Raw genomic sequence first — 10267 nt, forward strand, 5'->3', positions numbered from 1 at the left:
TCGAGCAAGGCGAGTGGTGATTGGTGGGCTGAAGTAGCAGCTCTTTTCTGAGGTGTTGTGTTGCTGGTGAAGTTATAAGCAACGCGTGTCGTTTGGGTGTTACGGACGGCGGGCGAGGTGCCGTGTTCAGCTGCAAGTGACGTAGGCCGGGTGGGAGGCTGTCGAGGGAAAGGGGTGCGAGACGGGGATCGGTGCGGGCAGGCTGTGGCATCGGGCAGCATCTCAGGAGGTGCCTTTTCGCTTGGCTTTTTGCAGGTGCCGCTGGCAGGCTCGGAGTGCTGCTGCCGCACGCCTATGAGAGGTCTGAGAAGGTGGGGCAGCGGCCAGCATCTAAGACCAGAGAATGCTGTGGTCCGTCGTCGAGCTCTTCAGTTTTGTAGGTAACACGTGGGCCGTCTTTGGAACGGCGTATGAGCATTAGAAGTGAGCTGGGTAGTAATGAGGAAGTCACGGGGCGGTGATTTCTCACGAGCGTAACGGTAGTTTACTGTGTGTTGATACGTTTGGTGCCACAAGCGATGACGGAAGCGGGGTGTGATGCTGGAATCTGTGCAGAGCAGGTGAGCCGATGGGCATGTTCGTTTTGATGAGGGGGGTGCTCTGGAAGAGATCTGTGTTGACCTGTGTGATACTTATTGCTGGCTCTGGGTTTTTTCCTTTTTTACATGATGAAGAGGCACCTGGCCACTGCAAGAATATCCTGGTTAGCTGGTGTGTTTCTTGTTGTGAAAGGATGCATAATCTGACCCATCTGAAAGCCCCACAGTGTGACTTTTGTTAGGAAGAGATTTTGAAAAATTGAGATATTTCTTATTCAGTGAGGTTGCATTCTATGAACTTGCCATCAGAGTGCATCTTAGAGACAGTGTCTTTGTCAGCAGAACTCATCAGCACAAGACTTGCAAAGTATTGCTTTTTTTTAAAGACAAAAAAATCCATGGTCCTTGCGGAGATCCAAGCACAGCACATACTCCAAAGGTTGATGGCATTGGTAGTGCTTGGGTTCTCAGTTGTAACAGTCGAGATACCATAAAATGCGGTTCCCCTCCATGCTTCGGTACAGCCGAACGCATTAGCAGGTCTGCCGGTCCTTCTTGGTAGCCCCGTGTATTGCAACACTGGGGATTTGATTTGTGTGGTTTTTTGTTGTGGTATTATTTCCCCCCCCCCCCCCCCAAAAAAGTAAAACTGTATCAGGGATCTCTTCACTCACCGATTCTTCTGTCATAAATGAAAGTTTAAAAAAAAGCTAACATCGTCTGATTTACGACGTGACTTGCGCTCTTTCAGCTGTAACTGCCAAGCAGATGTAGGGTACGATTTGTTAGGTGTACTTAAGCAGGTAGGTATTTGTTGTGAATATTTAATGAGGGGCGACTGAATGTTGTGGGGGGGTGTTTCCTGCCGGTATTTTGAGGGAGCGCTCTTAAGTACTTTATTTCAGTCTCGCTTTCGACGCGCGGTTCCCTGGCAGTTCAGCAGCATCTCTTGGGCGGGGCAGCCGGGCGGACGTCCCTCCCGACTCCGTAACACGCCAAAACCCCCCAGTCACGTTGCTGCTGTGTATTTTGGAGATAGATAATCTTATGGCGGGCGTGAACGGCTGTGCGAGTTGAATGAACGCAGAAGGAAAATGGAAAGCTTTTAGAGCCTAGACGCTCATATTGGATGTGCGTAAACACGCGCCCGCCTTCTCAGCACAAAGTGAATTACTGAGATTTATTCTTAATTTTTTACGTTACTCTTTCAAGTTTGACACGCTTCACTTCAGGCTTCGTGGAGCCAGGCAGCAAGACGTGCGGCGGCAGGGCGAGGGCTGTAGCTGCTGCGGTGGGTCTGTAAGCGGAGGTTCCGGTTCCGGTACAACTTTGCCCCGCAGCCTCACGGGGTTATCTCCCCGCAGCGGTGCCGTAAGGAAGGGATGAGACGTTTTCCAGCACCAGCCAGAGCGTTCAGTGTTACGCGAAGGATCTGTTCAAAATGGTATCGGTTAGTCTTAATACCGTTTTCAAGCGTTCCAATCACTCTAGCTTTTAAAGGATGTGTTGTGTTTTGACGTGACCCGTTTGCCTGGAATCTTGCTGCGGCTCAATTTCCTTCCTACCCCTTATGCTGACTGAGCTCCTCCATTTTCTTCTGTGCTATTTTATTAACGTGCTGAAATATAGTTTGGGATTTCTGTTTTTCAGATGTCGTCTAAGTGTCTCGTGATGCTCAAGAGATGCCTGCTGGTCGTTAAGCGTGGTGAAGGTAAGGGGCCATCCCTCGGCCTGGAGGCTCCTGGCTCTGTCTCCAGCGGGTGCCCCGCAGGTGCGGCCGCGAGGGCTGCCCGGTGGGGAGAGTCGGGGCCCCCAGGGACCGGGGCTGTTTGTCACCCCGGGGAGCCCGTCCCAGTGCGGGAACATGTCCGAGCGGAGCCCGAGAGAGACGTGACACCGTCCTCTGGCACGCTCCTGCTCTGCCGTGGGGCAGCCGCCAGCCTGCGGACAGGGGCTGGGGGGGCTGCAGCTGTTTGGGGGGCTGCCCCACCTTTTAGATTTTAGCAGAGCTCCCCCTTTTCTGGGGGGTGTGGGAGGGGTGTGCGTGTACCTTTGTAAATGGCACTATTAAAGTAATGAGCTGCAGGTTGGAGCAGGTTCCCTTGTTTAGTGCCCTTCTTGGGGGTGAATAAAATTGGGGGAGTCCTGGGGGGGGTGTGACGATGTCACGTGGGGTGCCCCGGTGTCACTGGGGGGAGCTGATAATACGTCAGAGGAACAGGTGAGTGGGGGCGTCATGTAGGGGTTCCCCCCCAAAAAGGGGGGTTACAGCCCCAAAATGCCTGAAAATTCAGGGGGGCTATTACAAAAACCTCTTATATATATTGACATGTGTAATATTAATTTATAGATGCATAAAGGGATTTTGAGATAAGAACTTATCTCTCCTATATTATATAACGGATTTCGGGATACAAAAATTCTGCATCGAGATGCAGGGTTTTAAAACACAAAAGTAACTCGACCGTCTATATATCTAGATCAAAAAATAAAGGAGTTTAAAGTGAAAAGGATAGATGAAGGAATTCAAAGCAGAAGAAAGTCTGACTAGAGCGAGCATCTACGCTTAGTGTGTGTTACATAGTCTAAGTAGATGTGTAATCTAAATAGAGGTTATATAGAGTGAAATAAGCCGAGGTATAACTGTAAGTAGATGTCTAAATAGAGAAGTCGAAAAAGATTGAAGTGTCAAAGGGTAAGTAAGCAGATAGCTAGCCTAAATAGCTGTTTTATGTACGTGTTAATATGGAAGTCTAAACAGGTATGTGTAAAGAGATATTCTGTGTAAGTGTAAATAGCCTAAATAGGTGTAAGTGTAAATATAATAGCTAAGTCTAAACAGATGTTGTATGTAAATGTAAAACAGATAGTATATATAAAATATAGATGTACTCCGTAAGGATGTGTAAGTAGACACATAGTGCAAATGTCTATGCTATGTAAGGTTTTAAAATGCAAAGAAACCACGTTGATAGAGATGTTTATAGAGAAGATTTAAAAATTAGACACACAGCCCACCCCCCAATCAACTGAAGGCACAAAAGCGCTTTCAAATGCTGCCCCTTCCCCGTTCTCCTTCTCCCATCCCGATTTGGGGCCGATTCCCCCAAATGGGGACTTTCCCCTCTGGGGCTGCGTAGGCAGCCTGGGAGCTGCTGCCAGGGCAGACACACACTCCAAAGCCCCTGAGTCTGGGTCTGCAATGGGGGGTGAAAAACCCCAAACAGGTTTGGGGGAAAGAAAACAATTCGGGGCTCTTGGGAAAGCCCACTCCTGCTGGGTTTGTGCAGTTGGAAAGGAGGGGGGTAAAAAAAGCGGGGGTGGGGGGGCGGAACCCTGCTAACCATTCTCATGCACAAAAGCAAAAAATCGCCAATTTCAATGTTGTGGAAAGGGTGAAAAAAACCCGGAAGTGAACCGTTTGGAAAAGCAATCCCAACTTTTACCTTATGGAAAAGCAAAAAAAAAAAAAACCCCAAACGAACAAAACCAAAGTAACCCGAACAACAACAAAAAAAGCCAAACCATCCAACCGGAAATCACCAAAACTAAATAAACCCACCGAAAACCCTAAACTGGGGAAAATTTGGGGTGAAACACCGGCAGTTTGAGGGGCATTGCTGGGGCTTATCTGGAATGGATTCGCCGGAGCGGGTCAGTTATCTGGAGCGGATCATCTGCTGCAGGTTAGCCCAGGTGAGTTGCCCGTTGTGGATTATCCTGGGGGGACCCCCTGGTGTCAGTCATCCCCATGCATGTTCCCCGTGGCGTGTCTGCCCAGACATGCCCCTGTCCAGCGGTGTCCGCCTCCTCCCCCGCCCTCCCTCTGCGTGTGTCTGTGCCCTCCCAAACGCTTTCCCCTGACATGGCCCCCCCGCATGACTCTTTTTTCCCCCGGTGACGTCCTCCCTCTCCCTGGCCTCCTGTTCTGTGCTCGCTGAAGCCTTATGCTTACGCAGGATGAGCAGAGCAGGGTGCTGGCAGTGCAGAGGCGAGGCGAGGCGCTGCCAAGCCAACGAAGGCCAAGGCTCAGCAGCGCACAAGTCCTTTGCAGGTCAGCCACTGGCACCTGGTCTGCCTGGCTGCCCCGTGCCCTGACGCACAGCTGCCCCCCTCACCCCAGGCAGCCTGCCTTCGGAAGGGCAGCTGTGTTCCCCTGATTGATTTTCTTCTTTAACCCTCTAGGACCTGTTGACTTGCTGCTCTCCCTGTCACAGCCCTGATGCCGCAGGCCTACAGCAACTGATGGGGCTCACTCCGGGGGGGTGGGGGGTGGGAAAGGGGACCTTTCTCCCCAGGTCGTTTGTGCTGCTTCTCCTCCCTAGGGCGTGGGGTGGGGGTGAGTGGGGCAGGAGGGAGGACGGTAACGGCCACCTGATTTTTAAAGCAGTCGAGACGGAAGGACTAAAATGCTCGAGGCACTTTGGTGGTGGGCGGTGCGGAGGCAACGACTGACACTGCTGGGGCTGCGGGAGTGGGGAAGGTGCAGAGAAACATGAGCTCTGCGCACGCAGTAACAGTTCCGTTATCCCGGCGAACGTGACCCAGAGCCGGCGCGGGTCTTGCCCCAGAGAAGAGTCACGGACGTCGTGCCGCTGCCGCCGTGCTGTGCTACGGCAGCCGGGAATCGCGCATGCGGAGTGGCGATGGTGGACCCTGCTGACACCGTGCGGCCAAAGTGCGGTACCGCACCCGGAACAGACGCATGCGCAGTGGCGACGATGTGTCACTGCTCGCTGCTGCCACCGAGCGACCGAACCGCGGAACAGCGGGGGCCAGCTGCGCTACCCTGCTCGCGGCAGTCACCGAGCGCTCAAAACCGGGTACTGCAGACGGGCAGCCGCCCGTTCCCGAGGGTGAAGTTTTTTCGCTGGTCGCTGCTGCCACCGTGCAAGCAGATTCCGGTACTGCAGCCAGGCAGTTCCGTATGCACAGTGGCGCTTTACTTTCTGCCCCTGCTTCCACCGACCGCCCAAACGCTCGCAGTGCAGGTGGGCAGCCGCGCATGCGCAGTGGCGCCTTTTTGTGCTCGCTGCTGCCACCGAGCGATCAAACCGCGGTACTGCAGGTGGGCGGCCGCGCATGCGCAGTGGCGCCTTTTTGCTCTCTGCTGCCACCGTGCGATCAGACCGCGGTACTGCAGGTGGGCAGGCGCGCATGCGCAGTAGCGCCTTTTTGTGCTCGCTGCTGCCACCTTGCGATCAAACCGCGGTACTGCAGGTGGGCGGCCGCGCATGCGCAGTGGCGCCTTTGTGCTCTCTGCTACCACCGTGCGACCAGACCGGGGTACTGCGGGTGGGCAGCCGCGCATGCGCAGTGGCGCCTCTTTCTGCTCTCTGCTGCCACCGTGCGATCAGACGGCGGTACTGCAGGTGAGCAGCCGCGCATGCGCAGTGGCGCCTTTTTGCTCTCTGCTGCCACCGTGCGATCAAACCGCGGTACTGCAGGTGAGCAGCCGCGCATGCGCAGTGGCGCCTTTTTGCTCTCTGCTGCCACCGTGCGATCAGACCGCGGTACTGCATGTGAGCAGCCGCGCATGCGCAGTGGCGCCTTTTTGCTCTCTGCTTCCACCGTGCGATCAAACCGCGGTACTGCAGGTGGGCAGCCGCGCATGCGCAGTGGCGCCTCTTTCTGCTCTCTGCTGCCACCGTGCGATCAGACGGCGGTACTGCAGGTGAGCAGCCGCGCATGCGCAGTGGCGCCTTTTTGCTCTCTGCTGCCACCGTGCGATCAAACCGCGGTACTGCAGGTGGGCAGCCGCGCATGCGCAGTGGCGCCTTTTCGTCTCTCTGCTGCCACCGTGCGATCAGACCGCGGTACTGCAGGTGGGCAGGCGCGCATGCGCAGTAGCGCCTTTTTGTGCTCGCTGCTGCCACCTTGCGATCAAACCGCGGTACTGCAGGTGGGCGGCCGCGCATGCGCAGTGGCGCCTTTGTGCTCTCTGCTACCACCGTGCGACCAGACCGGGGTACTGCACGTGGGCAGCCGCGCATGCGCAGTGGCGCCTTTTCTGCTCTCTGCTGCCACCGAGCGACCAGACCGCGGTACTGCAGGTGGGCAGCCGCGCATGCGCACTGGCGCCTTTTTGTGCTCGCTGCTGCCACCGAGCGACCGAACCGCGGAACAGCACGGGGGGGAGCTGCGCTACCCTGCTCGCGGCAGTCACCGAGCGCTCAAAACCGGGTACTGCAGACGGGCAGCCGCCCGTTCCCGACGGTGACGGTTTTCCGCTGGTCGCTGCTGCCACCGTGCAAGCAGATGCCGGTACTGCAGCCAGGCAGTTCTGTATGCACTGTGGCGCTTTACTTTCTGCCCCTGCTTCCACCGCCCGCCCAAGCCCTCGTAGTGCAGGTGGGCAGCCGCGCATGCGCAATGGCGTCTCTTCCTGCTCGCTGCTGCCACCGTGCGATCAGACCGCGGTACTGCAGCTGGGCAGCCGCGCATGCGCAGTGGCGCCTTTTCTGCTCTCTGCTGCCACCGTGCGATCAAACCCGGGTACTGCAGGTGGGCAGCCGCGCATGCGCTGTGGCGCCTTTTCTGCTGGTCGCTGCTGCCACCGTGCGATCAAGCCCGGGTACTGCAGGTGGGCAGCCGCGCATGCGCAGTGGCGCCTCTTTCTGCTCTCTGCTGCCACCGTGCGATCAAACCCGGGTACTGCATGTGGGGGGCCGCGCATGCGCAGTGGCGCCTTTGTGCTCTCTGCTACCACCGTGCGACCAGACCGGGGTACTGCACGTGGGCAGCCGCGCATGCGCAGTGGCGCCTTTTTGTGCTCGCTGCTGCCACCGAGCGACCGAACCGCGGAACAGCACGGGGGGGAGCTGCGCTACCCTGCTCGCGGCAGTCACCGAGCGCTCAAAACCGGGTACTGCAGACGGGCAGCCGCCCGTTCCCGACGGTGACGGTTTTCCGCTGGTCGCTGCTGCCACCGTGCAAGCAGATGCCGGTACTGCAGCCAGGCAGTTCTGTATGCACTGTGGCGCTTTACTTTCTGCCCCTGCTTCCACCGCCCGCCCAAGCCCTCGTAGTGCAGGTGGGCAGCCGCGCATGCGCAATGGCGTCTCTTCCTGCTCGCTGCTGCCACCGTGCGATCAGACCGCGGTACTGCAGCTGGGCAGCCGCGCATGCGCAGTGGCGCCTTTTCTGCTCTCTGCTGCCACCGTGCGATCAAACCCGGGTACTGCAGGTGGGCAGCCGCGCATGCGCTGTGGCGCCTTTTCTGCTGGTCGCTGCTGCCACCGTGCGATCAAGCCCGGGTACTGCAGGTGGGCAGCCGCGCATGCGCAGTGGCGCCTCTTTCTGCTCTCTGCTGCCACCGTGCGATCAAACCCGGGTACTGCATGTGGGGGGCCGCGCATGCGCAGTGGCGCCTTTTTGCTCTCTGCTGCCACCGTGCGACCAAACCGCGGTACTGCAGGTGGGCGGCTGCGCATGCGCAGTGGCGCCCTTTTGCTCTCTGCTGCCACCGTGCGACCAGACCGCGGTACTGCAGGTGGGTAGCCGCGCATGCGCAGTGGCGTCTCTTCATGCTCTCTGCTGCCACCGTGCGATCAAACAGCAGTACTGCAGGTGGACAGGCGCGCATGCGCAGTGGCGTCTCTTTCTGCTCTCTGCTGCCACCGTGCGATCAGACCGCGGTACTGCAGATGGGTAGCCGCGCATGCGCAGTGGGCCTTTTTGCTCTCTGCTGCCACCGAGCGACCAAACCGCGGTACTGCAGGTGGGCAGCCGCGCATGCGCAGTGGCCACCCTTTGTATTCTGCTCGCTGCTTCCACCAAGCGACCGAACCCCGGGACTGCAGGCGGGAGCTGCGCTACCCTGGTAGAGATTTCCACCCGCCCCTTACCCGATCGCGGCAGTCACCGGTCGATCAAAACCGGGTACTGCAGACGGGAAGCTGCCCGTTCCCCAGGCTGAAGTTTTCCTCTGGTCGCTGCTCCCACCGTGCAAGCAGATGCCGGTACTGCAGCCAGGCAGTTCCGTATGCGCGGTGGCGCTTTATTTTCTGCCCCCTACTTCCACCGAGCGCCCAAACCCTCGTACCGCAGGTGGGCAGCCGCGCATGCGCAGTGGCGACCTTTTAGCTCTCTGCTGCCACCGTGCGACCAAACTGCGGTACTGCAGCCAGCAGCCGTGCACGGGCTGTAGCGACATTTTGCCGCGCTCACTTCTCCACGCCACTTAGTGACCCCCCGCACGCTACGTGGTGACGTCACCGTGGGGGCCGGAACCGTGTAGGCACAGCCCCTAGCGACAGGTGTTGACCCCTTGCGATAGCCCGTTGAGGGCGGTCCTGATACCCCTCGCCACGCTCTTAGCAACGGGCCCTGCCCCCGGCGATGGGCAGGCGGGCCGTCTGATGTCCGACCCACCTGGCCCCACCCACCCACTTTGGTGCTGTGCGGTGCACTTTGCTCTCTGCTGCCACCCTGCGAGCCTTCATCCCTCGGGGGGGCTCGGCCCGCCCCTTTTGCGGGGCGCTGTGGGAAGGGCGGGGGCGGGGCCCGGGGGTCGAAGAGCCCCAGCCGGGGCTCGGGCAGCTCTTGCTGCCCCTGGGCTTCTCTGCCGTCGGTGCTCCCGTGTTCCCTCGGGCGGTCGCAGCTTTGGGGCTGTCTCAGCCCCCCGGGCAGGCGTGCTCTGGCGTTTAGAGAAGCGGAGGCGTTGCCTGAGGTAAGGATTCCAGAGCTTGGCACTCTTTGGCAGCATCTGTACTAGAAAGGTCCCTTGTGGCCTGCTTTGCTTTTTTTCTCCCGGGATGTTGTTTCGGGCGCTGAGGGGGCGGTGAGACGGTTTAGTGGTATGGTGTTCTGTTTGGGGTTTGTTTTTTGCTTTGCTGGTTTTCTTCCCCCTTGTGAGATCATTTCATTCATTTATCATTTCATATTATCATTTACCCCGCGCCATTTCCGTCCCCTTTGGGCAGCAGCGGAGCTGCCGCCGCTTCAGGCGGCCGCTTTCTCGAGGGCAAGGAGCTGGGACGACAACGGGCCGCTGCAGGCTCTGGTCAGGGTAAGAGGCTGTTCCCTGGGGAGCCGGCGCAGGGGGAGCGGAGGTACGCACGGGCACTTGTCGGTGCCCCTGGCCGGTAAAGGGAAGGTTAAATTGTTAGAGTGCAAATAAATACATTTTATTTAGGGAGGAGTCGTGACTAAATTTAATCGCACCTATTACTGAGCAAACCAGGCAGTCATTATTCCTAATCTGTAATTAAAAAAAAAATAAAGGCAGTCCTTTTTTATGCCATAAATAGAGTTGCGAGTCATTAATAGCTCAATCTAAATACAGCCGTTATTACATCAACTGCAGGCATTAATGACTCCTGATCAGAAACAAAATAAGGACAGTTTTAGAATCTACAATGAAAATTGAACTGGAAAGCTAAATTGGGAGTGGGTAATACTGAAATTGTAACAGGGCTGTTAGAAAGTTCAGAGGCAGCGACAGCTCCTGCTTCCAACCCAAGCAGTAAACGAAGCTTTAGATTCTTAAATGAACAGAAATAAAGGTGAGCTGTTAAACAGTGGCTGGGTTCAAGCGTAGGCATTAAGAAAATTTGCAGGTGCGGGTGATTCCTGACGAGAACTAACAATTCCAGAAGATTTAGATTTAAAATGACAAAGCTAATGGAGTGCCACAACCGCCCGGATGTAACTGCAGCCGCTTTGGGGGAATGCCCCAGCCCTCCCCAACCACCGCTATTAATTACTGCCAAGGAGAGCGAAAGTGA

The sequence above is a fragment of the Phalacrocorax aristotelis genome, unplaced genomic scaffold (assembly GCF_949628215.1).
Source record: "Phalacrocorax aristotelis unplaced genomic scaffold, bGulAri2.1 scaffold_99, whole genome shotgun sequence".
Taxonomy (NCBI): Eukaryota; Metazoa; Chordata; class Aves; order Suliformes; family Phalacrocoracidae; genus Phalacrocorax; species Phalacrocorax aristotelis.